At 34.7% G+C, this 27,391-nt stretch overlaps 1 long non-coding RNA gene across 2 annotated transcripts in view; it reads left to right on the forward strand.

Annotated features, from left to right (window-relative positions):
• LOC123794235 (uncharacterized) overlaps positions 1–18,044 on the forward strand; it is a 139,508-nt gene extending 121,464 nt beyond the window's left edge. For both annotated transcript variants that reach the window (XR_015723030.1, XR_015723031.1), the window contains exons 4-5: positions 3,397–3,507; positions 14,476–18,044. This is a non-coding gene — a long non-coding RNA (uncharacterized LOC123794235). The remainder of the gene's footprint in view (positions 1–3,396; positions 3,508–14,475) is intronic.
• Positions 18,045–27,391: the final 9,347 nt, after the last annotated feature.

Genomic DNA, 27,391 nt, shown 5'->3' on the forward strand with positions numbered 1-27,391 from the left:
GAAGAATTTGGTCATGAATTATACATACCAGCACAGTATGAAATATTCAACTCATGTTCTTTCATTCCAGTTCAGCCTACCAAACAAAGAAGGGTGGTTTGAACATAGAAAAGAGAAGGTCTGATAGTCATATGCCAGTACTATTTAATAGCATTTTTTCCATAGGAAGGCCCAGATGAAAAGTCCAGCATAACTAGATTTTATACACTCAGTGCAACTCATGTAAGTTATTAAATTAACTGAAACAGAAACTTGGCTTTAAGCATATAAAATAGACTTCTCAAAATACAAGAGTTGTTTTTTAAAAGTCATAGAGAAATAGTAATTATTGTTGCAAAAGTGAATTATCATTATACAAGGCCACAGTTAGACATATTTTAGGAAATTTGGAAAAAATATAGATGTATTAGGTCAATGACTACTTTTTAATTAGTAACTGAAGATGTTCACTATCCATTTGAATTAGTAACTGATTGATTATTCTGTTTAGATTCTTTACCATGAAAAGTTTCTTACACCATATCTTTCTAAGTCTAGAAAGAGTGAAGTCCTTTCTTGTTCCTGAGGAATTCTGAGTTATATCTGAGGGGAGTGATTTCAGGTTATTGCTGGCAAACTCTTCCTTAGGAAAAGCACAGTATAATAATATTCTTTATTAAGCTAACTTGCCCCTCAGACAATCTTCAGACTTCGTGGTTTGGAAATTATTTGATTTTGAACTGGCTGCCACAAATATAAACTCAGTCATCCTATTCAATGGAAGCTTTTTTGTTTTCACTTAGAATAGCTATTTTAGCTTGTCTGAAATCTTTTCTTCAAGCTAAAGAGTTAATTTATGGTTGAGAGTCTCTGACAATATAATCTTGGATATATATTTAAGACCTCAGAGTGATCCTTTTTCATTCTTGTTAAATATGATATAGTGTCCTCCAAATTTTGAAGGCTCCTAACTCTATTTGTTATTATTCAGTTCATTTCAAAATTATTTAATTGAATATTAGTATTGCACAGAGTAAATGGAGCATTTTACAAAAAACATACTAAATTTTTTATTCTTCTGTCCCTCGCCACTTAGATAATCTAGTATAAACACAAAAATTGAAATTGGATCTTAAATAATTTAAATTTTATCCTTGTAAAAAATATTTATAGAGCACTGATTCTATACCAGCATTTGTTTTTAACACCTTTATGTGGATGTCATATTAATCAATGTTTTCCAAAAAAACAGAACCAATAGGAGATGATTGATGACAGATAGAGAGAGAGAGAGAGAGAGATGATAAATAGATAGAGAGATATATGAAAGATTTATTGTAGGAAATTGGGTCATGTGATTATGGGGGTGGAGAAGTCCCACAATCTCTCATCTGGAAGCTGGAGAATGAGGAAGACGGTGGTGTAATTCAATCTGAGTCCGAAGGCCTGTGAACCAGGGGAGCTGATGGTGTAAGTCCAAGTTCAAAAGCACTGGAAATATGAGCTGGATGGTGTAAGTCAAGATCTGAGTTCAAAGACCCAAGAGGGGTGCCAGCATCCGGGAGCAGGAGGAGATGTATATCTTAGCGCAAGCAAAAAGAGCTATTCATCCTTTCTCTGACTTTTTGTTCTATTCAGGCCCTCAGCAGGTAGGATGATGCCCGCCTGCAATGGTGAGGGCAACCTTCTTGAGCCACTGTACCAGTTCAAATGCTAGTCTCTTCTGGAAGCACCCTGATAGACACAAGCAGAAATAATAACTTACCAGCTATCCGTCATCCCGTATCCCAGTCAGGTAGACCCATAAAATGAACCATCACAGATGTGTTATTTAATGCCTCTCCTCCAAGACCTCCTTTAAGTCTTCTCAAAATAGCATTGTTCTTGTCCTTGTTTGATCTTACACATCTCTTTCACTCCAGATGATTTCTTCCAGTTTAACTTTGTGCCTGCCAATTCTGTCTTTTAAAGTTTTTTGACTATCTTTCAACTAGCTGTTGGCTTTTTTTTTTTGCTAATGGCTATTAAATGTTAAAGATTGCAACTTGTTTTCCTTCTAGTTGTTCTGTTTAATTCTTTTGTCAAATGAGCCCTTCTTTTGCCATGGTGGACTTTTCCCCTGTTATAATCTATGTTCTTTCTTTCATTTATTTAATAATATTAAATATAATTATGGTCTATTAATTATTTTTTATTATTCCAAGTTGTTTGGAGCACAATATCATTATGCCTGTTTAACTACACTGGTGGACTTTTTTTTTTTTTTTTTGCTGTTTATCATTATTATTATTAATAACACTAAATTCTTTTACTGTTGTACTAGTTTTCTACTGCTATACAGCAAACTACCACAAACTTAGGAACATAAAACAACACCCTGTTACTATCTCACAGTTCTATAGGTCAGAAGTGTGGACAGGCTCTATTGAATTCTCTGCTTAGTCTTTGAAGGCCAAACTCAAAGTGCTGGTCCAATTGGACTTTTAACAGGAGGCTCTGGGGAAAATTCTGCTTCCAGCCTCATTCAGGTATTTGGAAGAACTCAATCCTTATGAATCTGAGGATCCTAATTCCTTGATGATTATCAGCCTTGGGCCACTCACACCCTCGAGAGGCAGCGCACATTCCTTCTTTTGTAGCTCCCCACATCTTCAAACCAGCAATGACACGTCAACTCTTTCTCACACTTGAAATCTGTCTCTGCTGATTCCGGTCAAAGAAAATTCTTCTTTTAAAGGCATGTGATTATAGTAGGCCCACTCAGATAATCCTTTGAAAAAAAGAAGAAGAAGAAGAAGAAGAAGAACCTTAGTCAACTGGTTTGTAACTTTATCTGCGAAATCCCTTTTGTCATATAACATAATTAGAACATGATATCTCAATATATTCACAATCAAGGATTAGGAATAATTAGATAACAGTTGTTTTAGTTTGAATATTTATCTGTTTATAATATTCAAAAATATATTGTTATAGTATGATTTCAGCCTCTGTTTTTTCATTTTTTTATTTGCTTTTTCATTTTTGTATGTCTTATGGTCATATTTCAATGATATTTTCTTCATTGGTACTGCGCTTGTAGACTTTTTTTTTTTTAACTTTACTTAACTTTTCAAGAAAGACTTACTTTTCCATCTACCAAAAACTCAGAGTAGGCATCAACCAGGATATTTCTTCGTTGCTTCCCTAGATGCATCCCCTATGATAGAGCACTTCCAGTCTACCTTCCTTAAAAGGCATCCTTTTCAGTGTTCCTACTGAAAGTAAGGATCTCAGCTTCCTCCTAGCAGTTCAAAGACCGAATGTTCTATTTCTGCTTGTGCATTAAAACTCCAGCCTCAACTCTAGAGAAACATTGATCCAAAATATACAAGCATAAAGCACTTATAAATGTAGGCTCCTTGTTTTTTCTTGAAGATCCTGTGAGTGAATAACTGCATTTACCCACATGTCAGTGAGAAGGCAGGACCTGGAAACTGTGTTCACAAGTCTCCTCAAATGATGAAGTCGAGAAGTCTCCTGTCTGAGGTAATATTCCATTAAATTCACAAGGTAAACTTGTTCACAATTGAACATTTTCTGACAATAGCCATTTGTCCATGCCCTATGGAAGGTTTTTCTAGAGGTGTTTTTGTTCTTTCTCTTCTCATGTACAGGTTACAGTGATACAAGGAGCGGGAATGTTGTTACGGGTCTTGGTCCCACACTTCAAGTCATATTTTGACAGTATCAGTGGTATTGCTGGAGTAACACAGCAGTGCATTTTACTCGGGAAAGTCCAGTCTGTGGTTAGGTAGAACTGGCATTAAATTGTTCTATGAAGACTACTAGACAAACAACACAATTTTCTCTGTCTTGGCTCTGAGTTATGTTTGTGAATGGGCAAAACGAATTAATAATGGTAAAGATCAGAACAGAGGTTTCCGAGGATAGGATAGAGTTGGTTATCGACTGCAGTTGAGCATGAGGCAATGCTCTTTGTTGAAATAAGTCTTCTCTATCACGATCTGGATGGTGATTACATTTGTAAAAGCTCATCCAGCTGTGCAGTTGGGATTTGCACCTTTCACTTGCTGCATGTATTTTAACCTCAATTAAAAAGCACAAATAGAGAAAAGATCAAATCGATAAAACCACAAAACATCTTTTACTTAGAACTATTAGTCATATATATATAATATATTCATATCTCTCATTGTTTTACATGTATTAAATATATTTACATGTACTAAATATACTTACATATATTAAAGATGAACTTTCTAGTATGATTTTAATTTCCCATTTTAATATTTTATTGAACTAATACATTTCTTACATGTTATATGAGTGTATGTGTCTCTATTTTTATTAAACTACAATATAAAATAAGGACACCTATGAAAAACATGGTTATATAGAGCCCTTGTTTGTTCTTTGAACGTTATTTAAAATTAGGCATCTGAGAAACAGACTTAGCAATATATATTACTTCAGAAATTAGTAAGGATTCCAAAAGCTATCCATTAATTAATGTAAGAATAAAATCCATCTTGTAGGTTGAGAAAAAAATAGTTAAATATAAAAAGAGAGAAGATAAAAGAAATATCCTGAAAAGGACGTGTAGACAAAGGTTTGTACCTTGAGTTTAGTTAAATCACATTTTCTTGTCCCTTAGAGGAGTCTTTAGCTGACTGTGAATTCAAGGTTCAAAACAATTTAATGGCACCATATTATTTTTTTCATTATAAGTTTTTCTGCATAAATATTTAAAATCTTCCTGTACCTATATTACTTTGCTTTCTTCGTAAGAAAAGTAGTTGGGTATCTTTTTCATATTTTGTGGTTTATTTGCAGGAAGATTTTCTATATATCCTAGAAAATTATAGTAATCTTTGGTTTTGAGTCACAATTTCTCTAAAAAAAATTATGTAGTGTTATGTTCCCCCACATTCCTATGTTAAATACCAAACCCAGTGTAATCATTGTATTTGGAGGTATTTGAGTTTAAATGAGATCATGGGAGGGGCGCCTGGGTGGCACAGCGGTTAAGCATCTGCCTTCGGCTCATGGCGTGATCCTGGCGTTATGGGATAGAGCCCCATATCAGGCTCCTCTGCTATGAGCCTGCTTCTTCCTCTCCCACTCCCCCTGCTTGTGTTCTCTCTCTCGCTGGCTGTCTCTATCTCTGTCGAATAAATAAATAAAATCTTTTAAAAAAAAAAAATGAGATCATGGGAGTGGAGCCCTTAGAAGAGAGGAAGAGAGAAGAAAGTGCTTTCATCTGGCAGGCATTTTGACCCTGGACTTCCTAGCCTCCAAAACTGTGAGAAATAAATGTTTATTACTTAAGCTGCCCAGTCAATGGTATGTTTTTATAGCAGCCCAAACTAAGATAATGGTTATTTACTTATAAAAATACTTCTGAATGATTTTCGGTGGATACTGTCCATCATAGGTTAAAATTATAAGTTCAGTGCCGATTTGCAACTAACCAGAACCTTCTATATTTGACAGGGAATAGAAAGTTGTAGAAGCAGGGTCTTGCTGATCATCAAAGGGCCAGTAAACAAGAATAAAGTTCTCCTTCTTCAATCATCACTACCATCTTTGTGACAGAAAGTAGGATGCAAGGAAATGTTGTTTATAAAGAGAACGTAATGAGAAAAAAAAATCACTTTTTGTAATTTAGGGCACACTATGGTGGCATTTTATTTTTTACTCCTGCCCTGCTAACTTACCTATATTTTTTAGACTGAATTCTAGATACAAATACATATGAATATTAAAACAATGGTATGGCCAGGTTGATTAACGAGTGGTCATATCCTACATTGTAATTATTAAAAATATTCTATTGGAATAGACATCAAGTTTCGTTAGTTTCCTTTAGTCTCAGAATTATTTGAACTATTCAAATTTCATCATCTGTTCTAGAAAAATGACATTTATAAATGAAGTCTTAGTGCATTTAAAAATAGAGGATTTGGAAAGTTTCTATCACTATCTTGTCAAGTAACTGTAGATGACTATTGGTGAGACATTTTTTCTTTGGCAAATTGGACTTTAATCGAGTGTGATACGATGTACTGATTAGAACAGCGATATCTTAACACTAAGAGATCTGAGACCCTCATCAATTTTTTATTTTATTAAATTATAGAAATACCAGGGCCGCAGGGGGCACCCTCCTTCTCCCCACCATTCTCACAGTTCAGTGGAATTGTTCCCTGTGGTGATATTTCACATAACACAGAATAATTCATCTTCATGTGTGCTGACTATGAACTGCTCATTTTTCATAAATATTTTTATTTTTCTTAAATTTCTTTGAAGCTGATTCACTCATCCCTTGATCAGCATTTTTTAAAAAATTTTTAACATAATTGCTACCCATTGACATGGAAGAAACTAGAAACTTCATTCTAATCATCTGGAAAGAAAGTTGTAGTAAAAGGCTTACTAATTATGTGCTGAGTCACAGTGATAAAATGATGCAAAGTTAAAAATCTGTCATATTTTTAGAAAGTTGGGTAATGTCTTTGAGACTTTTTTCCCTGAAAGATATACTTTTATAGGACTAATAAAGTAATTGTCTAGAGGTACCTGGCTGGTTCATGTGACTCTTGATCTTAGGATTGTGAGTTCAAGTCCCACGTTGGGTATGAAGATTATTTAAAAATAAAAATCTTAAAAAAAAAAAAGTCACTGTCTGGATGTAATTACATATACTATCACATCTGTCCAAGTATACTACTTTGAGAAGAGTTACATATCAGTCAGAGCTGTCGTGGATTAAATCCGCATCGCAAACTTGCTCTATCTATGGTGAATTCTACTTTATTTAATACTTCTAAAACTTGAAATTTTTAAAACACTTTTCTCTGGCATTTACTTTATTCTGTTTGTAATTGAATGAGTTTTCTGGGGCTTCTGTAACAAAGTACAACAACTGAGTGGCTCAATCAATAGCAATGTATCATCTCACGGTTCTAGAGGCTGGAAGTCTGAGATCAGGGTGTGAGAGGTGCCATACTCCCTCTGAAGGCACCAGGGAAGGATCTGTTCCATACCTGTCTCCTAGATTCTGGTGGTTTGCCCCAATCTTTCCTGGCTCGTGGCAACATAATTCCAGTCTTCACATGGCATCTTCCCTTCATTTGTGTCCAAATTCTCCCTTTCTGTAAGGACATCAGTCATACAGGAGTGTGTGCGTGGGGCGGGGGGGGGGGGGGTGCATCCTACTCCACCATGATCTCATCTTGACTAATTACATTTGCAATGACCTTATTTCCAAACAAGGTCAGATTCTGAGGTAATGGGGGTTAGGATTTAAACATGAGAGTTTGGGGGAGGGGGTGGATATAATACATCCATAACAATAATATAAATACTTCTTTAAACATCTGACAATGTATTTATTTTTAAAACTAATGTTCTATTTGAAACTAGAAGCAAAAAAGCCTGTTATCAAATTTGAAAGCATATCTTTTGTAATTTGTGAGTGAACTGTGTGTGTCTGAAGATTTTATTATATCAGACTTATACGACTGGGTATGTAGTAGATATTACTGTACACTAATGAAACAAAAGGAGGGAGGATACATCAGTTCAAAACTCAACATGATGTAAGGTCCATAAACACTAAACAGCTAAATGTTTCATATTCAAGTACACTTTTGCAAAATCCTACCATCTACCTCAAAAGGAGGGCATTACTTTGGATAATATAGATGATGAATAAATCTTCAATTGTGCACCCCTCACTTTGATGCCTTCCATTCTCAAAATGTATATTTTATTGTATTTTTCTCTGCTAAAATTTGCCTCTCCAGGGGATTCCTTCTGCCAAATAAAGAGCAAACTTTCACATAAAGGGAAAATGTTTTTTACCCACAACAAAAAGTTAGATCCTGCTGAGTGTTTCCCCAGGCTTCTATAAAAATTCACAGGTGAAGCTCTGCCACCTTAAAAGAAACCCAAAACAGCTTTGATCAGCTAAACAGAAATAGTTTTTATTCTAAGTACATTAAAATACACAAAGAAAGCACAGTATAGGCATTGCTTTTGGCTGTTATTTCCCTGTTTATGATGCTTTATAACAAAACTTTAAAATACTCTTAAAAATACTTTCTAACTTAAAAGGCATCATTTGAAACAATTTCATGCTGGGGTGATAATTAGTTTTATTTCCTGCCATGCTATGACCCTGACCCTTATTTCCTTACTTTTTTGAGATATCATTGAGAAATAATTGTGTGCTTAATAAAAAAAAAAAAAACTTTCCATAATTTTAAAGTACTAACTTATGTCTTTCAATACATAAAAAACTATTAAATAGTGCAAATTTGTTTTGATATTATTAAAAAAGTCCAACTCTAAAAATATCTATGATTGTTAATTTCCTTCTTTTTTATAAAAATTTTATTTTTTGGAATATCTAAAGTCTAGGGTTTTTTTCTGATTAAAAATGTAATACTTATTCAGTTTATATCATTTGGAATATGGAGAGAGTTGGAAGTAATTTTAATAACACATGTAAATCCACAAATATAGAGACCCACAACTAATGTAGTTGATATAAAACTAGTCTTATATACATATACATATTATGTGCATACATACATTGAAAAAAATTGCATCTCAAAGAGGCAGAGGGAGGATGTACAATTGCATATTTTCTATTTGTTTCTTCAAATTAAAAAAAAAATTCTAGTTAGTTAACATAGAGTGTAATATCGGTTTCAGGAGTAGAATTTAGTGATTCATCACTTCTGTATAGCACCCAGTGCTCAACATAACATGCTCTTTAATACCCATCAGCTATTTATTTATTTATTTAAGATTTTATTTATTTGTTTGACAGAGAGAGAGACAGCGAGAGAGGGAACACAAGCAGGGGGAGTGGGAGAGGGAGAAGCAGGCTCCCAGCAGAGCAGGGAGCCTGATGCGGGGCTTGATCCCAGAACACTGGGATTGCGACCTGAGCCGAAGGCAGACGCTTAATGACTGAGCCACCCAGGTGCCCCCCCATCACGTATTTAGCTCAGTCCCTGCCCATCTCCCCTCCAGTAGCCCTCAATTTGTTCTCTATAGTTAAGAATCTCTCTCTCGCTCTTTTTTTTTTTTAAAGATTTGTTTATTTGAGAGAGAGAGAGAGAACGGGGTAGGGGGCAGTGATGGGCAGAGGGAGAGAGAGTGAGAGAGTCTCAAGCAGACTCCATGTTGAGCACAGAGCACACATCCCTGAAGTGGGACTCAATCTTACAACCCTGAGATCAGTGTCCTAAGATCACAACCTGAGATCATGACCTGAGCTGAAACCAAGAGTTGGATGCTTAACTGGCTCTGCCACCCAGGTGCCCCTATAGTTAAGGGTCTCTTAGGTTTTCTTCTCTCTTTTTTCCCCCTTCCCTTATGTTCATCCTTTTTGTTTCTTAAATTCCACATGTGAGTGAAATCATATGGTATTTTGCCTATTTACTAAAATAAGTATACGAAGAGAAGGGATGTGAGGGGCCTAAAACTGGAAAGATATTTGTCTAAAGTTCAGTCAAGCAGAGGAGAAATTTAAGGCCATTTTGGTCCAGACTCTCATAGGATTTTATTGCCTTTGGTAGAGTTCTTCCCTAATCTGGGTTTTGTCGGTCATTTGTGGAATGCTTCTAAGGGATGGGAGTACAACTCCTGACACTTCCTACATGACTTGCCCATGAGCAGAGCAGGCTCTGTCAGCCAGAAAAGCCCAAGGGCAGAAGGACACAGGGGGTGGCAACTGGAAGCAAAGCAAACATGGCTAGAAATTGGAAGGGCCGAGAGGGTATCAGCGGGGCATCAACAGAATCTGCCAGAGATCCCATCATTGTCTGGAACACTACTCGAGGCTTTGAAGGTACTAAAGCATTTTTAAAAATCGAAGTAGATATTGAAGAATTCATGCTCAATGTATGCTTGAGTAACCAGTCCCGTCTTATCCTGCAAGTCTTCAGCAAAACTGTTCTATGGCAATAACAAATCATAACTTGATCCTTTCTTAAAATGCACCTTAGTATATAATAACGTTGTCAATAAATAACTGCTGATTTTTATTGTTTTCACTCAAGATAGCGTATTGAATGGAAAGAGTTTATTTTTTTGGTAAAATAAGGGCATATATATGTCTTAATTCAGTGATTTACATAATGAGTACATTTACATAATGAGTGCTGGGTAGAAATTTCTGTAGCTGGAAACGTAATAGAATCTTATGGGCAATTAAATTCTCTCTCTAGAAGTTTTTTTCTCACTATAGTTTTTTCATAGTGAAAACATTACAGAGTAATAAATCCATAGCCTTTGATGTTCTGGTCACAAAGACACTAAAGAAAATAAATCTCGCTCATATTTGTTTAGATAAAATAATCATCAATCTTCACCTCAGGGCTGTTTCAGGAAACTTCTCAAACCTTCAGTTTCCTACTGAGTATTAGCTAATAGCCTTTGATTTGATAGTTGTTTGGATGGCAATCTATTGGATTAAATGATGCCCTAAAGCTACCTCTCGGCAGAATTAAAATTCAGTATTTCTGTCGGTAAATTATGCTAGCTTTATTTAATTAGAGATTTCAAGGTGTCTAAGTTGAAGTCTGACATCTATTGAGCTTTGCTCTAACATGTTATTAATTGCAGGGTTGGAATTGAAATTTTATGCTTAAAAAGAATATCAAATTCCAGTGATAAGGAGAAAAACAGATTCATAAGACAATGTTTCATTAAAGAAGGTATTAGAAGTTTCAAGAGAACAGCATTCTAATTGCAGCACACAGGAAATTGCCGGTGGATGGCCAAAGCTATTTTATTTTATTTTATTTTATTTTATTTTATTTTATTTTATTTTATTTTATTTTATTTATTTTATTTTATTTTATTTTATTTTAATTTTAAAGACTTGTTTGAGTTTGCCTATAAGCGAAGCGTCAGATATGAAAGGTATGTAGTCACATTTTCAGCAGACATTGGACAAATTTTATGAATAAACATTGTAAAGTATAGAATGTTTATAGAGCTCTTGAGAAATATAAATGCAGTTTCTTGGTAGTACAACTAAAGAGGAACATTTTAAAAACATTGCATTACATTTCTTGGTCCTTATACATAAATGGAATTGGAAATAAACATTGTTGATCTCTTTTAGAAGAAAAAAAAAGAGCCAAATTTATATCTAGGCATATAATGGCATACATTAAAGAAAAAAAAATAAAGAGACACTTAAAAACAAGGAAAAATAATGGTGAGTTTGAGGTCAATGAAAAATGTATGCAAGAGAATTTTTAATTAAAGTGGCACTTAAGCATGTAACATTTATTTTTTCAATTATATATTTCAATGGCAGTACTTTTTCTAGCATAAGAAGTAGAGAAATTATAATTTTTACTATAAAAATGAATCAGTATTCTGTACCATTTATTATAATAAAAATTTAATAGTTTAGTACCATTATATATCAATTTATAGTTAGTGGAATATCTTATTAAGGATAACAATTCACTATAATGCTAAAAATATTATGTAAGTTAGGGGCACCTGGGTGGCACAGCGGTTAAGCGTCTGCCTTCGGCTCAGGGCGTGATCCCGGTGTTCTGGGATCGAGCCCCACATCAGGCTCCTCTGCTATGAGCCTGCTTCTTCCTCTCCCACTTCCCCTGCTTGTGTTCCCTCTCTCTCTGGCTGTCTCTATCTCTGTCAAATAAATAAATTTAAAAAAAAAAAGCTTAAAAAAAATATGTAAGTTAATAAGGTAATTGGCCTGAAGTGGAATAAATATAAATGAATAGAACAAAAGTGTTTAACCTTCACTCCATTTAGCTTTTTCTAGTTTTCAGACATAGTTTAATTATCATCTTATATATCTATATAAATGCTATGCTATTTTTTGGCTCTTGGACAAATGACTTAAACTCTATGCATTAGTATCCTCACCTATAGAACAGATATGCTAATGAAGCTATTAACTTCATACTTAAGAAACACTTTAGAATAGCAACTGTCACAGAGTAAATATTATATAGATACTTGTCAAATAAAATAAATAATAAGTGTCTGTGCAGATAGCTAAATTCCCAATAATTCTCTATTATAAAAGGCATGGTGGGGAGCCTGGGTGACACATTCCGTTAAGCCCCCAACTCTTGGTTTTGGCTTAGGTCATGATATCAGGGTCATGAGATCAAGCCCCACGCTGGGCTCCATGCTCAACTAAGAGTCTGCTTATAGTTTCTCTCTCCCTCATCCTCTACCCCACCACCCCATTCTTTCTCTCTCTCTCAAATAAATAAATATATTTTTTTTAAAAAAGGCCTGAGTATTGAAAGACAACAGTAGTAATTAAGACATTCTGTACCATGTAAAAAAATGTCTTTGGCTTTCCAGAAATTTTTTTGTGGTTTTCTAATTTTGTTTGTATTTTCAAATAATGACTCAAAAGAAGAAAGAGAATTTTAGATAAGCATACTTTATTCTCCATTAATGCAGTAAATATCAGCAAGACGAAAAACATATGGCACAGGATAAATAATGTAAATTATTCTTTAAGGAAAGCATATGTACTATATATAGCAAAGTTTCTGTCAATCTTTTATATAATGCAATTTGTTTTACCCAGATAGCCAGTGTAAGATGTTGGATGTTTGTATAACATGTAAAAAAGATAGACTTTAATATGACAAGAAATAAAATATTGTCATTACTGTTATGTATTTCCTCGTCTAATACCTTTGCTTGTCCTTTCACTTTATGGAGTACCCTAAAGTATATTTCTTATCAGATTATATAAACATGACTTTGGACAATAAAATACAATCACAAAATCTGAAGTAGGTGGTCGATTTCTTCTGTTTGTCATGTGTACTGTCTCAGATAATGAGTTTTTCATAAGTTAGAGTGCCATTCTGGAGTAACGCTGAAGCCACAATAAATATTTAACGGGAAAATAAAATGTAGAAAATAGACTTCTCTAAGGACATAAGTAGACAACCTGATTTAGTTCCATAAATCTAGGAACATTACTCTCCATTTACAAATTTATAACACTGCATCCTTTGTATTATGGGTTATATTTATTTTCAAATAGCTCTGTTTTCTCATATCAATGAATTTTTAAGTGAAGAATGACGTTTTAAAAGCTATATATGTCTGAAGTAATAACTGGCTTATAATTCATGCAGGTATTTTGTTCAGTGTAGGTTGTACTTGAAATAATTATTTGGCTTACAGTGGAATTGGTACTCCATCCATATCAATAGACCTCCGCTGGGCAAGTTCACACACAAGGTTTTTCTTTCCACTCCCATGGTTCATAAGTCAAGAGGCAAATAAATGTATGACTCAGATTTGGTCTGTCATATGCTCTGTTCAAGAATTTTAAAACATGAGGGGCGCCTGGGTGGCATAGCAGTTAGGCATCTGCCTTCGGCTCAGGGCGTGATCCCGGCGTTATAGGATCGAGCCCCACATCAGGCTCCTCCGCTATGAGCCTGCTTCTTCCTCTCCCACTCCCCCTGCTTGTGTTCCTTCTCTCGCTGGCTGTCTCTATCTCTGTCGAATAAATAAATAAAATCTTTAACAAAAAAAAAAAAAGAATTTTAAAACATGGAAAAGAGAAATAAAATCCAGATGTGCTTGAATCTAAATCTTGTTATTGAGAGATCTCTTGAAAAGAGATCCATGAACATTCTTATTGCCGAGAAGCTAACCTGCTATTTGTCCTTCAGAAGGCTTAGTTTTCAAAAGTTCCTTTGATCTTGCAAACTATCTCATTTTTACTCCAAAAGTTCCGTTTTATGCTTAAAATGTCCAGACTTAGTTTTGCTGTTTACAACTAAAATAACTTTGATCAATACATAAATCTAAAGGGAATTGCTAGATAACGTCTATGAGAAAAAAACTAATGAGAAACTGCTATGTGAATATAAAGTGAGTTACAAATAATAATAAAGTGACTTTGTATGAATAATATAGTACCTACTTATTGTACAAACATCAAAATAAAAATATATGTAAATTCTTGAAGAAGGTGAAGTAAAAATAGCATGGTCTTTTGTGTCAAGAAGAGATGGCTTCCCTCCTGAGCCTTGGTTTTTCCTATGTCTGTGACTGTTGGCAAATCCCTGAAATTATCTTTATCCTCATCATTGAAATACAGACAATAATTAACTCCTATTGTCACTTTAGGATTTAATAATCTAATTCACATGCAATCACTATTTGAATGCCTGTTCACACAAAAGGTACTAAAGAATGTATGTTCTGTCTCTCCTCCACAATGACTATTTGTACATTTTGGGGTGTGTAAAGATCTAAGAAATAGTACTATTTTCCCTCCACAAATTCATAACTAAATGGGAAAATTAAAAAATGTGGTTAACGAGGGTCAAATATCAAGGGAATTAGAGACAATAGAAAAGGAATTCTGCCTATGGGAGCAGTGGTTTTCCAAGTGCTGAATTTCAGAGTCAAACTGAGATTTCTGCTGACTTACAGGGCCAGCTACACATCCTGAGGCCTGGACTGCAGAGATGGAACTAAGTTTATGGTATGCCAACAGCAAAGTGACCTCTCTCCAGAATAAACAAGAAAAGTAGGAGCCAAGCTACTTATGCCTTTTTTTTTTCCTTTTAAACTCACCAATCCAGAGTTGTTGAATAGTGAGTCTATAAAACATTAAAACATGGCAGGAAATACCAAGAATGGAGAAAATAATTTTATAAATAAAAGCAAGTCTTAGAGTGATTTGGATAGCATTCATAACGCTATAATTGTTAAAATACAGAACTGATGTTTTTGAATAAACTAGTGAAACTATGTGTGGCTTCAACAGTACTGGGAAAGCTAAAAGGAACGGGAAAATTTGTAAACAAAGACTGGAAGTCAGATGCCAGGAAAAAATAGGTGAGGGTTAGAAAGAAACTATTAGAAGAAGGGAGAGCATGATGCATGATCAAAAGTCTGAAAAATAATAAAGAGCAACATGATTTAAAGAAAATAAAATAGAGGAACAAATATGAAGTGATATTAACAGGAATTTTTAAAAACATGAACATTTTCAACCAGAACACTTTAGAATTTTCTATTAAAGATTATCTATGGATTAATCCATAAAATGGGTTTGCTGGAATAACACATATAGAAATATCAAGGAAGAGTAAGAAATAAAGACCATCATTAACAAAGAGTTACTTATACACACAAATGTGTGTGTGTGTGTGTGTGTATTAGTGTATATTCTATTAACTCTTTTCTTTCTACTTTTGAATATTTTTAAAAAATATTTTTTTCTTGAATATAATTGTTATGGTCAAAATAAGGGCCTCCCAAAGATGTCCATGGAACCTGTAAATGTGTAGTATATGTAGCAAGATGGAATTTGAAAATATGACTAAGGTTATGAGCCTTGAGGCAGGGAGATTAACTTGTATTATCTGGGTTGGCCCAATCTAACCACATGCACTCCTAAAAACATGGAGAGCTTCCTCAGGCTTGAAGAAAAGGAGAGATGAAGCAAAAGGACAGAGCAGAGAGATTCAGAGTGGAGAAGACTCAGCCTGCGGTTGCTGGCTTTGAAGATGGAGGAAATGACCACAAGAATAGGAACACGGTGGCATCAGGAAGCTGAAAATCTCTCTGACCAGCAGCCAGCAAGGGAATGTGAACCTTAGTCCTACACCCAATGGTACTAAATTCCTCAACAACCTAAATAAGCCTGGAAGTAGATTCATGCTGAGAGACTCCAGAAAAGAATACAGTCTTGCCCACAGCTTGATCTCAGATTTGTAGAACGTGGAGCTGGGAGTCAGCCGAGTGAACTCAGACTTCTGAGTCACAGAACTGTGATACTGAGGGTATCTGCTTTTAAGTTGCTAAAGTTGCAGTAATTTGCTATGGCAACAGGAAGAGACAAATACAATATTAATCAGTTATTTGTAATGTTTTTGTATCTGTTGTTTTTCTTAATTCATAAAATTGGAACCATGTTACAGGTGGTGATGAGGAGATAGGCATTCAATTTTAAAAAGGCATGCCTGCACCAAGGAAAACAATGTGTGACATAAATGAGTTATCTAAAGCAGATGCTGTAGAGAATGGAAGGATTTTAGTTTGTGCTCAGATTCAAGTAGGTAAAAGATGATATCTGGACAGTCCTTGCCGCTATATAATTCTATTATAATAGAATTATAAAATTAAATGCTGTGTTATAAAGTTGTCTTATATTCAGTGGCCAGTGGAAGAAAGAAAAGTATATTTATTGTGGTTGTATGTGTATGTGGTAGAGTTAAAAGAATCGAGACCCTCAGATCTGTGTTTACATAAGATTGGTCTTATATAAATAAGGATTCTTAAATTGTCCTAAGAAAACGTTAAAGTGGGTAAAAAAGTGCAATCAAAGAAACAATTTTAATAAATGTGATGTAAGGATGCCTTAAAATCAAAAATTGACTGTTAGTATAAAGGAGGAACTAAAAATACATTTTGCCAGTTACACCCAAAGGATGGTGGATTGATAATATAAAAAAGCAATGGGAATAAGGACATCAGGGTCCTAACTCAGATGATGTAAAAGTTGGTAATGCTGTATCTGTGATACTGAACATACAGAGAAGGCCACATAGATCCTTCTGGATTTAGTACCATGGAGAAAAAATAGCAGCATTACTGTATCAGCACAAAGAGAAAGTCGCAATTTGAATTACTTTGCAAAAAATATTAAGTTGAAAAAGTTTCTTTAGTCTACTTCTTTCAAAAGATATCTCATGCCCTTCCTTTTACTTAATTACCTCGTAATTATATTTTATATATACATTTTGTATAGCTTTATTGTTCAACATCCAATAAGTGCCTATCAATGTACTAGGAAGAGAACAAATTCTGCTGGGGAAGATGAATGGCAAGCACATTTTCCTTGATGTTTTGATGAGGTATTGTTCTTGTCTTTTAGAAAGAACTGAAAACTAAGGACAAGTTACTTTTAAATTATTTGAATTTTTGAAAGCCAGATGGTCCCCCCAAAAAGCATGATTGAATACACACATAAACTTCTTAATTTCTTCTTGAATTTAAACTTTGGGTATCTTATCCACACATTCTCATCTCTAGTGGAATATTGCAAAGAAAACAAAGGGAAAAAAAAAGAAAAGGTAAGAAAATTAAAATATTTTGTAATACAATTGAAATTGTCTTTGTGATATTGTCACCCTAGGGTGGTGAATGTGGCACTGTCTCTGACACCAGTTATCATACACTATCCATCATGTGGGCTGAGGATGGAGCCAGGCTTGCCTTCCTAGAGCCTTTTGATGAATGAGTTGCCAACTAAGGTCAATAACAACTCATTTACAACTTCAAATGGTAACTTTGAACTAGAACTAACTTTGAACTTTGAGCTAGATACACAGGTTTTTGTCCATTCACAGCCGATGCCTAAATACTCCCGATCATACTCCATTCCACTAATCAATATGTGTGTGTTTTGGGGGAAAAGACGTGTTCAGCACAGATGTTCCCTATCAGTGACGCTCTCCTAATGGGAAAGACTCATGTATCTCAGTATTTGATTTTACCCCTTTTCCCAGGATATTTATCAGACAAGGAATTCACAGATTGTCAAACATAAGTTAAAATAATGATTTGAACATCATTTACTACTTATTTTTACAAAGTCAGATGATATGCATTTAGATCCTGGGAAATCACCTGCTTTCAGAAGCCCTCCAACAAATTCTTTTTCTCACTCTTACCTAACTCTGGCAAAACTGAGACACTGCTACCCCGGAGGGTCAGCTGGTCAACTTTGGACATAGGATTTGTGTCTTGGTAAGATAGAGGAAAACCGGGTAAGCCCTCGAATTTTTATTTCCTATTTTGCCTCATTTGGAGTGCTTAGAATTGCTCCCTAAGTATTGCCTTTCTTTTTTGTCATTGTCTGTTGTTTTTGTTTGCGTGTTGTTTCAGGTGTCACAAAAAGCTGAAAGCCAAAGGTAGAGGGTAAGTACAACAGGAAGAAGACCCAGTACTCAGCCTTATCTCCCTCGGCCCTGTACTCATTATAGAGAAAATGTCCTCCTTACATACAGGATTTTAGCAAAAATCTGAACTCCAGATTTTAATTACTAACTTATAAATATTCAACTTGTCTTAAGAAGATTCTAACACTCTAACTTTGTGGAATGAAGGGAGGTGAAGGCCATGAACGAACAGTGGCTTTTGTCCATCCCAGGAGTTGCAAATTCATTTAAATGTTAACACTGTACAAGTGTGTGTAAACACTAGAATGCTAACGCCTTACACTTTTAAATAGACTCATTCTGAAGAAATTTCCAAAATTTATCTGTGATATTCTAAAAATCATGTCACTTTTGACCTTCAAGTGGATAACCCAAAGTTAATTTTATACTTGCATACATATCTATTAGTAATAAAGTCCTAGTATAATAACAGCCAACCACATGTATCATGTACTTAATTTGCTTGCTGGATCAATGTAAGATTGCAACATTGCCACACTGTGTCTGATAAAAAAAATCTATAGACATTATTTTAAAATAGCGTATGAATAAAATTCTCCTGTAAGACCACATAAATTAAACATAAGTAATTACAAAAATATAACATGAAACTTCAAAGAGACATTTTAAAAATATGTCACATGAGTGTTAGTCTTATTGTCTGCACACCGAATGCAGTGCAAAATATACGTAGGGAGTCTGGCTCCAAGCCCAAATCTTACGCGTGATTTTTCAGGTTCAACCATAGCCAATTACAAGGCTTTGCCTGGCAGGTTTCATGGAGGGAAGCTGCTCTCCCCACCACCAGACTGTGCAAAACCAGTGCATTATAGTTTTTCTGGAGGGAGTTAAGTCAAAACCTTAGGTCCTGCTCACCCGTCGGCCAGAGCTCACATGCGTGTCTGCATCCTAGCCCAGGTGTCTCCATGAGGCCTCCTTATCAGGGACAGTGGCTAAGTCTCTTTTCTGCATTTTTATTTAGTACTTTTCCACCCATAACCCTTCCTCCTCTCCCCATCCCCGGGGCACACTGGTCCATAAAAATTCAGGAGCCCCGTCATTCATGGCCCCTCAGCCATTAGACAACACCAATATATATATACCAATATATATATACCTATATATATATATATATATATATATATATATATATATATATATAACAAGGAATAGCTGTGTACATATTTCTTTGTACACATATATGTAGGTAAGGCTACAGAATAAATTATTATAAATGGAATTACTAGACGAAAGCGTTTAAGCATTTAACTTTTCTGATAAACATTGCCAAATTGCCCTCAGCAACGATGTTTGAGAATGTTTCTACACTCAACCTCACAGTAAAAGTGTTAGTAACTCTTTTGTATTTGCCAGTGTCGTACAATGGGAACGTGGCTCTCTAACTGCCTTTGATTAACATTTATATTATTTTGCATGGGACTAGGATTCTTTTCAAATGTTTCAGGACCACCTGTATTTTCTTCATTGTGCCATTGTTGTTCCTGCTTTGGCTATTTTCCCTTGGCTTTTGTTTTCTTAATGAATCATAGGACCTGTTACAATACTAAAATGTATCCTTTTGTTATATGTGTTATAATATTCTTCCAGTTCCCTTGTTTTTATACATCATTCGTGGTATTTTTTTACTATATAATAATTTGTTATTTATATACAGGTAAATTTATCCATCTTTTCTCTCAAGGCTTCTAAATATGCATTCTTCTAAGAAAGGCAAATTCTACGAACAATGTTTATAGAACAATCCATCTTTCTCCCACTAATAAACAGTAAGACCTTTATTATGTATTTGAGTATACTTATAGACTTTGAGTATACTTATAGACTCTTATTTTACATTGAACTATTTACGTATTTAATAATATTATATTGTTTTAATTAAATTGTATATATCATATTTCGTATATGTTAATTGTCTCTAATTTTATTATTCTTTGCTATTATTACTAATAATAGCAAAGGATAATTAAAATCTGCTTCTGAACTTAGGAAACTGCTGTAGATTTTTTAAAATTCTTATTGAGCTAAATATATAGACGAACCACTATGCTATATGGCAAACTTGTATGATAGACTTTTTTTACTTGCTTTGGTTTTGTTTCCTTCTCTTTTTACAATACAATTTTTTTCTTAGTATTATTGCAAAATGAGCTGTCTGAACCATTTTTACATTTCAGAAACTATCCTAAAAAATTGTTTAAATTCTTGTGCCCATTAAGTGAGCCCTTAAGAAGTGGGTTATTTGGGAGGACTTAAATCTGTATCATCCTGATAATTCTTGTTCAGAGAAACAGTTTAACTTTCATGAGTTTAAAATTACCTGATCTTTTTAAATAAATGTTTTAATATAATGTTTGTTTTTCTCCTTTTTGTTTAGGTCCATTTTGATTCATATATCATTACTTGGGTTTGAGTATAATGAGGGCTTCCTGGGCCTTCTTGTAGACCCATAATAAGATAAATGATGGCAGTGTTCCAGGCTGGTAGGTATTTTCCCTTCATACCCAAATGAAACATGATTGAGTGCTCATAAGTTGATTGCAGATTTCCTGCTTACTTGGTTTACAAGGATCAGGAACTTTGGATCAAAATTCAGTACCTCTCCCTTCCTTCACTGCTACAGTCATGTGTTGTCTGTGCGTTTTCTTATTCAACCCTTGTTCCTCTGCTAGTTAGTGTTGGGGGCTAACCGTATCAATAAGAGCTGCCATGGTCAGACTGTGTATCCTGTCCTGTTGCTCTCAACACGTCCGCTGTTAAACACGGTAGGAAGCACACCTCCACTGGCAGATCTTTATGTTCTACAGGCTTCCTCTGAGGTCTGCAGACATCTCTGTCCGATATTTGACTTGTGCCCATTTCTCACAGTAACCTTAGAGTTTGCACCTTACTGTCCGCATTTTGGAAATGAGCGAAGTGTCAAAAATCATAAACCGCTTGCCTAGGTCTGCACAAGAATTAAATGAAGGAATCATTACTTGAATACAAGTATGTGCTCACAAAAGAAATCTTCTCTTTTTTCTCTTATTTCTTGTTTCATGTTCTTCTTTGTATCTCACACAATAGCTGTTACCATTAACTTCATATGATGGATACCTAATGAAATTTAATTAAAAGAAAGTTATCACTTTTCATTACATAATTATATCTTAATACTTGTAATATTTTCTAAACATCATTGTACTTTATTTTTTAAAGGATTTTTATTTATTTACTTGAGAAAGAGCAAGAGCGAGAGAGCACAGAGGGAGAGGGAGAAGCAGACTCCCCTTGGAGCAGAGATCCCCACGTGGGGCTCGATCCCAGCACCCTGAGATCATGACCTGACCTGAAGGCAGATGCTTAACCAACTAACCCCCCCCCCAGGCACCCCTAATAGCATTCTACTTTAAAAGGATATTTGTGCTAACATATTTGACAAAGATTTTTGCCCAATGCCCTGTGAATAGCAACTCCAAAACATCCAGGACCCAATTCATTGGGAAGGAAGTCTCTTTTGTGAGAAATGTAATTATCAGAGTATGCAGATGGTGAGGAAATCCAGTTCAAACCTGTCAAGACTGACTGCAGATTTGCCCAGTAGGCTGGAGAGTTTACGCTTGAAAAGCAGCGCTGGTCTGGTGGAGCCCGGAGTGAGGGGCAGGACAGAGTGCTGCAGTCTCAGTCCCTTGACCAGGACTTGAGGCAGCCTCACAATTTGGGGTATTTTCCAGCTGCTTGGTTTCAGAGTAAAATACAGCTTCTCACCCATATGGTTTAACCCTTTGGAAAAGAGAACATAAACATCAAATGGCTGATAGGTCAACTAGCACAACTAACCAGCTATACCGACTGTGGTGCTGTCAATAAATCAGGAAGACCGTCAAGTGATTCATCATTGCCTGCTTTTTCTGTGCATGATAAAAGCAAGAAACAAATATTGATTTTACTCAGAATCAAATCAATCAAAACAACCAATGGCTTAATAGCAACTGCAAATCCTCAAATGCCCTGTTATCAACACTTCCATTTAAAGTCACAAGACCAATTTTCTACTGTGTTCTTTTATCTCCCATTAGCCATGTAATTTAGACTTTTATAGTATATCATGTATAGGTGTATCGTTCTCCACTCCGACAAAGAAGAAAGTGGGAGCATCTTTACCTTTTTATATAATGCTTTTTTATTATATTTGTTTTTTTTCTTTCAATTTAAGAGAACAGCGTTGATTGTATGGACTTATCCCTAACGCTATTAATTTGGAATGAACCTGCTGTGAGGATATTCAGAGTTGACCTTTCACAATGAATTTGAATTCGGTATTGCATTTAAGAATCATCATTTATAATGCATTATTTAAAATGTATATTCTAAAATGTATTTATGACAGGACAATGGAAATGTTGTTTACTAATCTTTATGAACACACATTAGTAGTTTGACTCATTCTAGTGGGTTTTCCACAAGATGGAGTCCTAAAAATAATTCGTGGAGCAACTAAATTACCCAGAATCTGGTGCTTCCTAGTTCATTTTTTAAAACCTGCATATTTTTCCATGTATTTTCATGGAAAATTGCTCAGATTAGAACAATTTTGACAGTTACCAGTATCAATGTTAGTAATTCATTACTATTAACTATCAGTGCACAACGGGTTCATTGAGATAGCAAGAATCAAAGAGACTATAATCAATAAAAAGGTACATTTTAATTTTAAGAGGCCAATCCATGAGATTTTCAATGAAAGTGTATGCATATATTAACGTGTTATATTTTTTATCTGAATTTCACATAACATTGGGAAAGTAGGATTCAGAAAATATAAATTATTTGCATCCGGGGGAAGTAAAAAGTAGCTAATGATACATAGAGAGGCTATCATTTTTATGCTGAGAATCGTAAGTATTTTTTAAACTTGTTACAAAATATCAAAGTCTACCTGCACTGCATTGATATTATTGCTGTAAATTTAACTGTGAAATTAATGCATTTGCACGGTAAAATGCTACATCTTTTGATAGATGTTCAAAAATTTTTATTCAAAACTTCTGTGCCTAGTTATACTTTGAGCAACTGAGTATAAGAGTACTGAATATAGATGCTAAATAACACATTTCCTAATATTAAAAACATTATTTAATGCAATTTTATTAACCTGATTATTGTCTGTTGAGATCTTCAATTTACTTACACTCTTTCACCATTTCCTTCCAAACTGTGAAAAATGAATGTACCGGTACGAGAAGACAGGACTGGTAAAGGGTTAAGTCATGATTTGTAAGGAAGCCCACACAGAAAAGATTTTGTTCTCATATGAGCCAAGGTCTGAGGTGGGAATAGAAGGAAGAGGCTGAAGTAAAAAATAGTGCTCTATTGCCAGGGAAAGGTGAGCCCTCAGAAAGCTTTTCACCCCATTGGAATAGGGTAGCACCTTACCATTTGGAGGCCCTACCTGAAATGACCTGCCAAATATTCCTGATCCCTGAGAAAGAGTGTTTCTACAAGGTCAGCAAAGATAAGGGATCTCTAATGCAGAGATTTCAGAGCCCAGATACTCCTTCTGAGGAAGAGAACAAAGAATGTAAATGGTAGATCTATTTCTCCTGGATTGAAGACTTGAATTACTATTTGAAAATATTTCCTTGAAATAAAAGAGTTAAATTACAAGGGAAAAACTAATAATAGCCCATAACTAAATTATCAAAATATTATGGCAAAATCTAGAATTTGAGTGCTGGATTGAGAAGGAGAAAACAAAAGCATTATCTCTACAATGTTATATTCTGGGAAAGGGAATCATGGAAACATGGAGGTTTTGGTTGTAGGACAGAGTTGATATATTTACATATGGTGGAAACATATATAATGATTATTGACATTGGGAATGTTTAAAAAAAAAACACTGGACAAATGGAAAGTCTTAAAGGACCTTCCACAGTAACTGAAGTAAAAGTAAGGGTGAATAAAAAATAAACCAGCAAAAATAAGCAAAAGGTAGAAAAGAATGCAACAAAGTAAAAAAATAATTTTAAAAATGAACTAAGATGAATGGAGTAATCATACAGACTAAATGTAAATTAATTTACACTTTTAAAAACAGATTTTAAAATTGAGTTTAATCAACTTTACTATTCATTATAAAAGAGGAACTCTTACAGCAAAGAACTAGATGTTGAAATGTTGAACCATGTCAGATAATAAGTACTCAGGCAAACACAGTAAAAGAGGAAGCAAGAGTGGCGATATTAATATCCTTTTCAGAATCCAACTGATTTATTAGAGAAGAATAATTGAAGAGAGAATTTGAATAATGCAATCAACATACAGCAATAGACATGTTAATAAAGTTGCATTCTATAAATTGAAATTTTATTTTGTATGAAAAAGATAAAGTTCTGGAGGATCCTAAAACAAGTGATACATCAACATCAAGCAGATCAAAAATAAGCACAGATATTGAATATCTGCCAAGTATGATTAATAAATCCAAGATACGCTGTATTTCATCTAGTTCAAATTTTTTTCATTGTAACCATTATATTATATATTACCAAGGAAGGGAAGAATGCTGTCAATTAACTTACACATGTTTTGTTATCATTTAAAATGTTTTGTATTTATTGAAAAATGTATTTTAGTTTAGTATAGCAAATACCACTACGGTGCACCCATGGAGGTGAAAATATAACACAAAGAAGTAACTCCCTTCACCCTATTCCTGTTTGTGGACTTTGACATTTCCATGTTTGAAATTTTTCACACTCTTACTTGTAAATTAAAGTCTGTCATATATCTTCTCATATTAACCTTTAATACATCTGAAATGAAGAAATTGCAGGAAAAAAATGCATCATCAAAGTTTATCAAATCAATGGACACGCCCTTACCCAACTGAATATATAACAATTAAATACTTCCCAGCTGTGGAGTAGGGGTCTAACCAAGACCTGATAGCAATCATTCTTTGGTTAAAACAGTATCTAGAATTTAAGATCAAACGGTTCAATGGCAAATATTCTTTCTTTTGTTTCCTCTAGGTACTCTATATAAGTTACATTTATAAAAACAATTCTTTTTTCCCTCAGCTTACTCATAAACTTAACTAGTAAAGTAAACAAGAGTGCTAAAATGGAAAAGAAAAACTGGAGACTAGTAAAAATGGTGAAACAATGGGTAACAATGTGTTCTTAAAGACATAGTATCAATTGATGTAAATACAACAGATTTAAATGCTTGAAAGAATAAATTGTCTTCTAAATGAATTTGTACAACAAAATTATCCATTTAAAATGTGCTTCAAATTTTATTTCTGCTTGTGTCTTTAATTTGCCTGCTTTTCCATCACTTGATTGCTTGATTCTAGAATCACTTCTGCTATTTAAATACTACTTTTTTCCTGTCTTGTTTCCTTGATTAAAACTCAGTTGGGTGTTTTCCCTTCTGTCTGATGACTACATTAGTACTCAGAACAAAACCAAAAAGTTCTGAATGAAATCACTCCCAAGCTTTCGCATTTTAAAATATGTATGAAGACTAAGTATTTTATCGAAAGCATTTCCATTGTTTCATGAATATTTTACTTTTCTTTTCTCGTCCATAACCATGGGCATATTTTTATTTGCATTTCAGTTATTTTCCATATTTGAAATCTATTGCATGATATTATTATTGTGTATAGCAAAAAAGTAAAAACGTCAGCAGGAAAAGTAATAGAAAATACTGGAATCCATCTCTAAAGTGGAACGTTGTAAATTATAGTTAAAGATACAGTTTTTTCTTTAATCAGTTTGGTGGAAATCAGTATAATTTGGAAAATTTATTAAATTACTTATATTACACAACATTTTAATTAATTTTGACTAAATGTTTATTAACTTAAATAAGTTGAATATGAAAGGGACGAAATTCTTGTCCTTTTTGTTCTTCCCTCTGCACTACAAAGTCCGAATGGCTCATCAAAGGATTGATATTCCAGTCATCCAGAAGGGGTTCAAGTAGCAGAAAAGACCTGCTTCTTGCATTTAAGATTACAAACCAGAATTCACATGTCACAACTGGCCGATATTCTATTTGCCATCACTAGTCACGTGGCCACACCAGGGGGAAGGGAAAGCCATGAAAAGGACGGCCATGTAAGGAATGCGGAGACAACCCAGTGGGACAACTAGCCGAGTCAGGCACACCAATTTACTTAGAGGGTGTGTTGATGGTCATTTAAAAAAAAAATTTTTTTTAAAGATTTAATTTATTTATTTATTTGAGAGAGAGAGCATTAGTGGGGCAAGGCAAAGGGAGAGGGAGAAGCAGACTTCCCGCCCAGCAGGGAGCCGGATGTGAGGCTTGATGCCAGGCCCCTGAGATCACGACCGGAGCAGAAGGCAGACTCCCAACCGACTGAGCAGCCCAGGCACCCCTGTCATTATTCCTTTAATAATATACAAGAGTAATATATTCTTTCATCTATCCGTTTCTTCAGAATTTTTTCTTACTGTTTTAGAAACGTTTAGGGAGAAGTTACAATATTTTACATTTTTAAAAATAACCTGTAATTCAGGGCGACTGGGTGGCTCAGTCAGTTAAGTATCCAGCTGTTGGTTTCAGCTCAGATCATGGTCTCAGGGTCCCAGACTGAGCCCAGGGTCAGGCTCTGTGCTCAGCGGGGAGTCGGCTTGGGATCCTCTCCCACTGCCCCTCCCCTTCTGCCTCTCCCCCTGCTCGTGAGTTCTCTCTGTGTCTCTAAAATAAAAAAAATAAAAATAAATCTTTTTAAAAAACCCTGTAATTCATGCAAGATGGCACATATGAATATGATACATTATTCCATAAATTAGAAAGAAGGCCTTAATTATTGCTTAAGTACACCATTAATTCCATTTTCCACTTTTGTGCTTTCTTTGAGTTTCTTAATTAGATTGGACAAAACTCTTCACAGTTCAAAATACACCATTCTTTTCAGAATATTTTTTCTTCTGGAATGAAATAATACATAAAATTTGGAACTACTTAATGTGTCATTTGTTTACTTTTATTTAAAGGAAAATTTTCACCCTCTTCTTATTTTTTTAGTGATAAAAGATAACTAAGCACAATTAGCTTTAGTTTCTCGGTCAAGAATAAATAACTTTTGGCGGAACCTGTGTGGCTTAGTCGGTTAAGCATCTGCCTTCAGCTCAGGTCATGATCCCAGGGTCCTGGGGTTGAGTCCTGCATCGGGCTTTCTGCTCAGCGGGGAGCCTGCTTCTCCCTCTCCCTCTGCCTGCTGCTCCCCCTGCTTGTGCTCTCTCTGTGTCAAATAAGTAAATAAAATCATAAAAAAAAAGAAGAGAAGAATAAACAACTTTTCATTACATAGACATTTGAGCACTGTGCTGGGACTCATTAAATGTCAGACAAGAAAAATA

This window comes from Ursus americanus, chromosome 35, assembly GCF_024610735.1.
Source record: "Ursus americanus isolate L20-20 chromosome 35, mUrsAme1.1.p, whole genome shotgun sequence".
In the NCBI taxonomy this organism is placed as follows: domain Eukaryota; kingdom Metazoa; phylum Chordata; class Mammalia; order Carnivora; family Ursidae; genus Ursus; species Ursus americanus.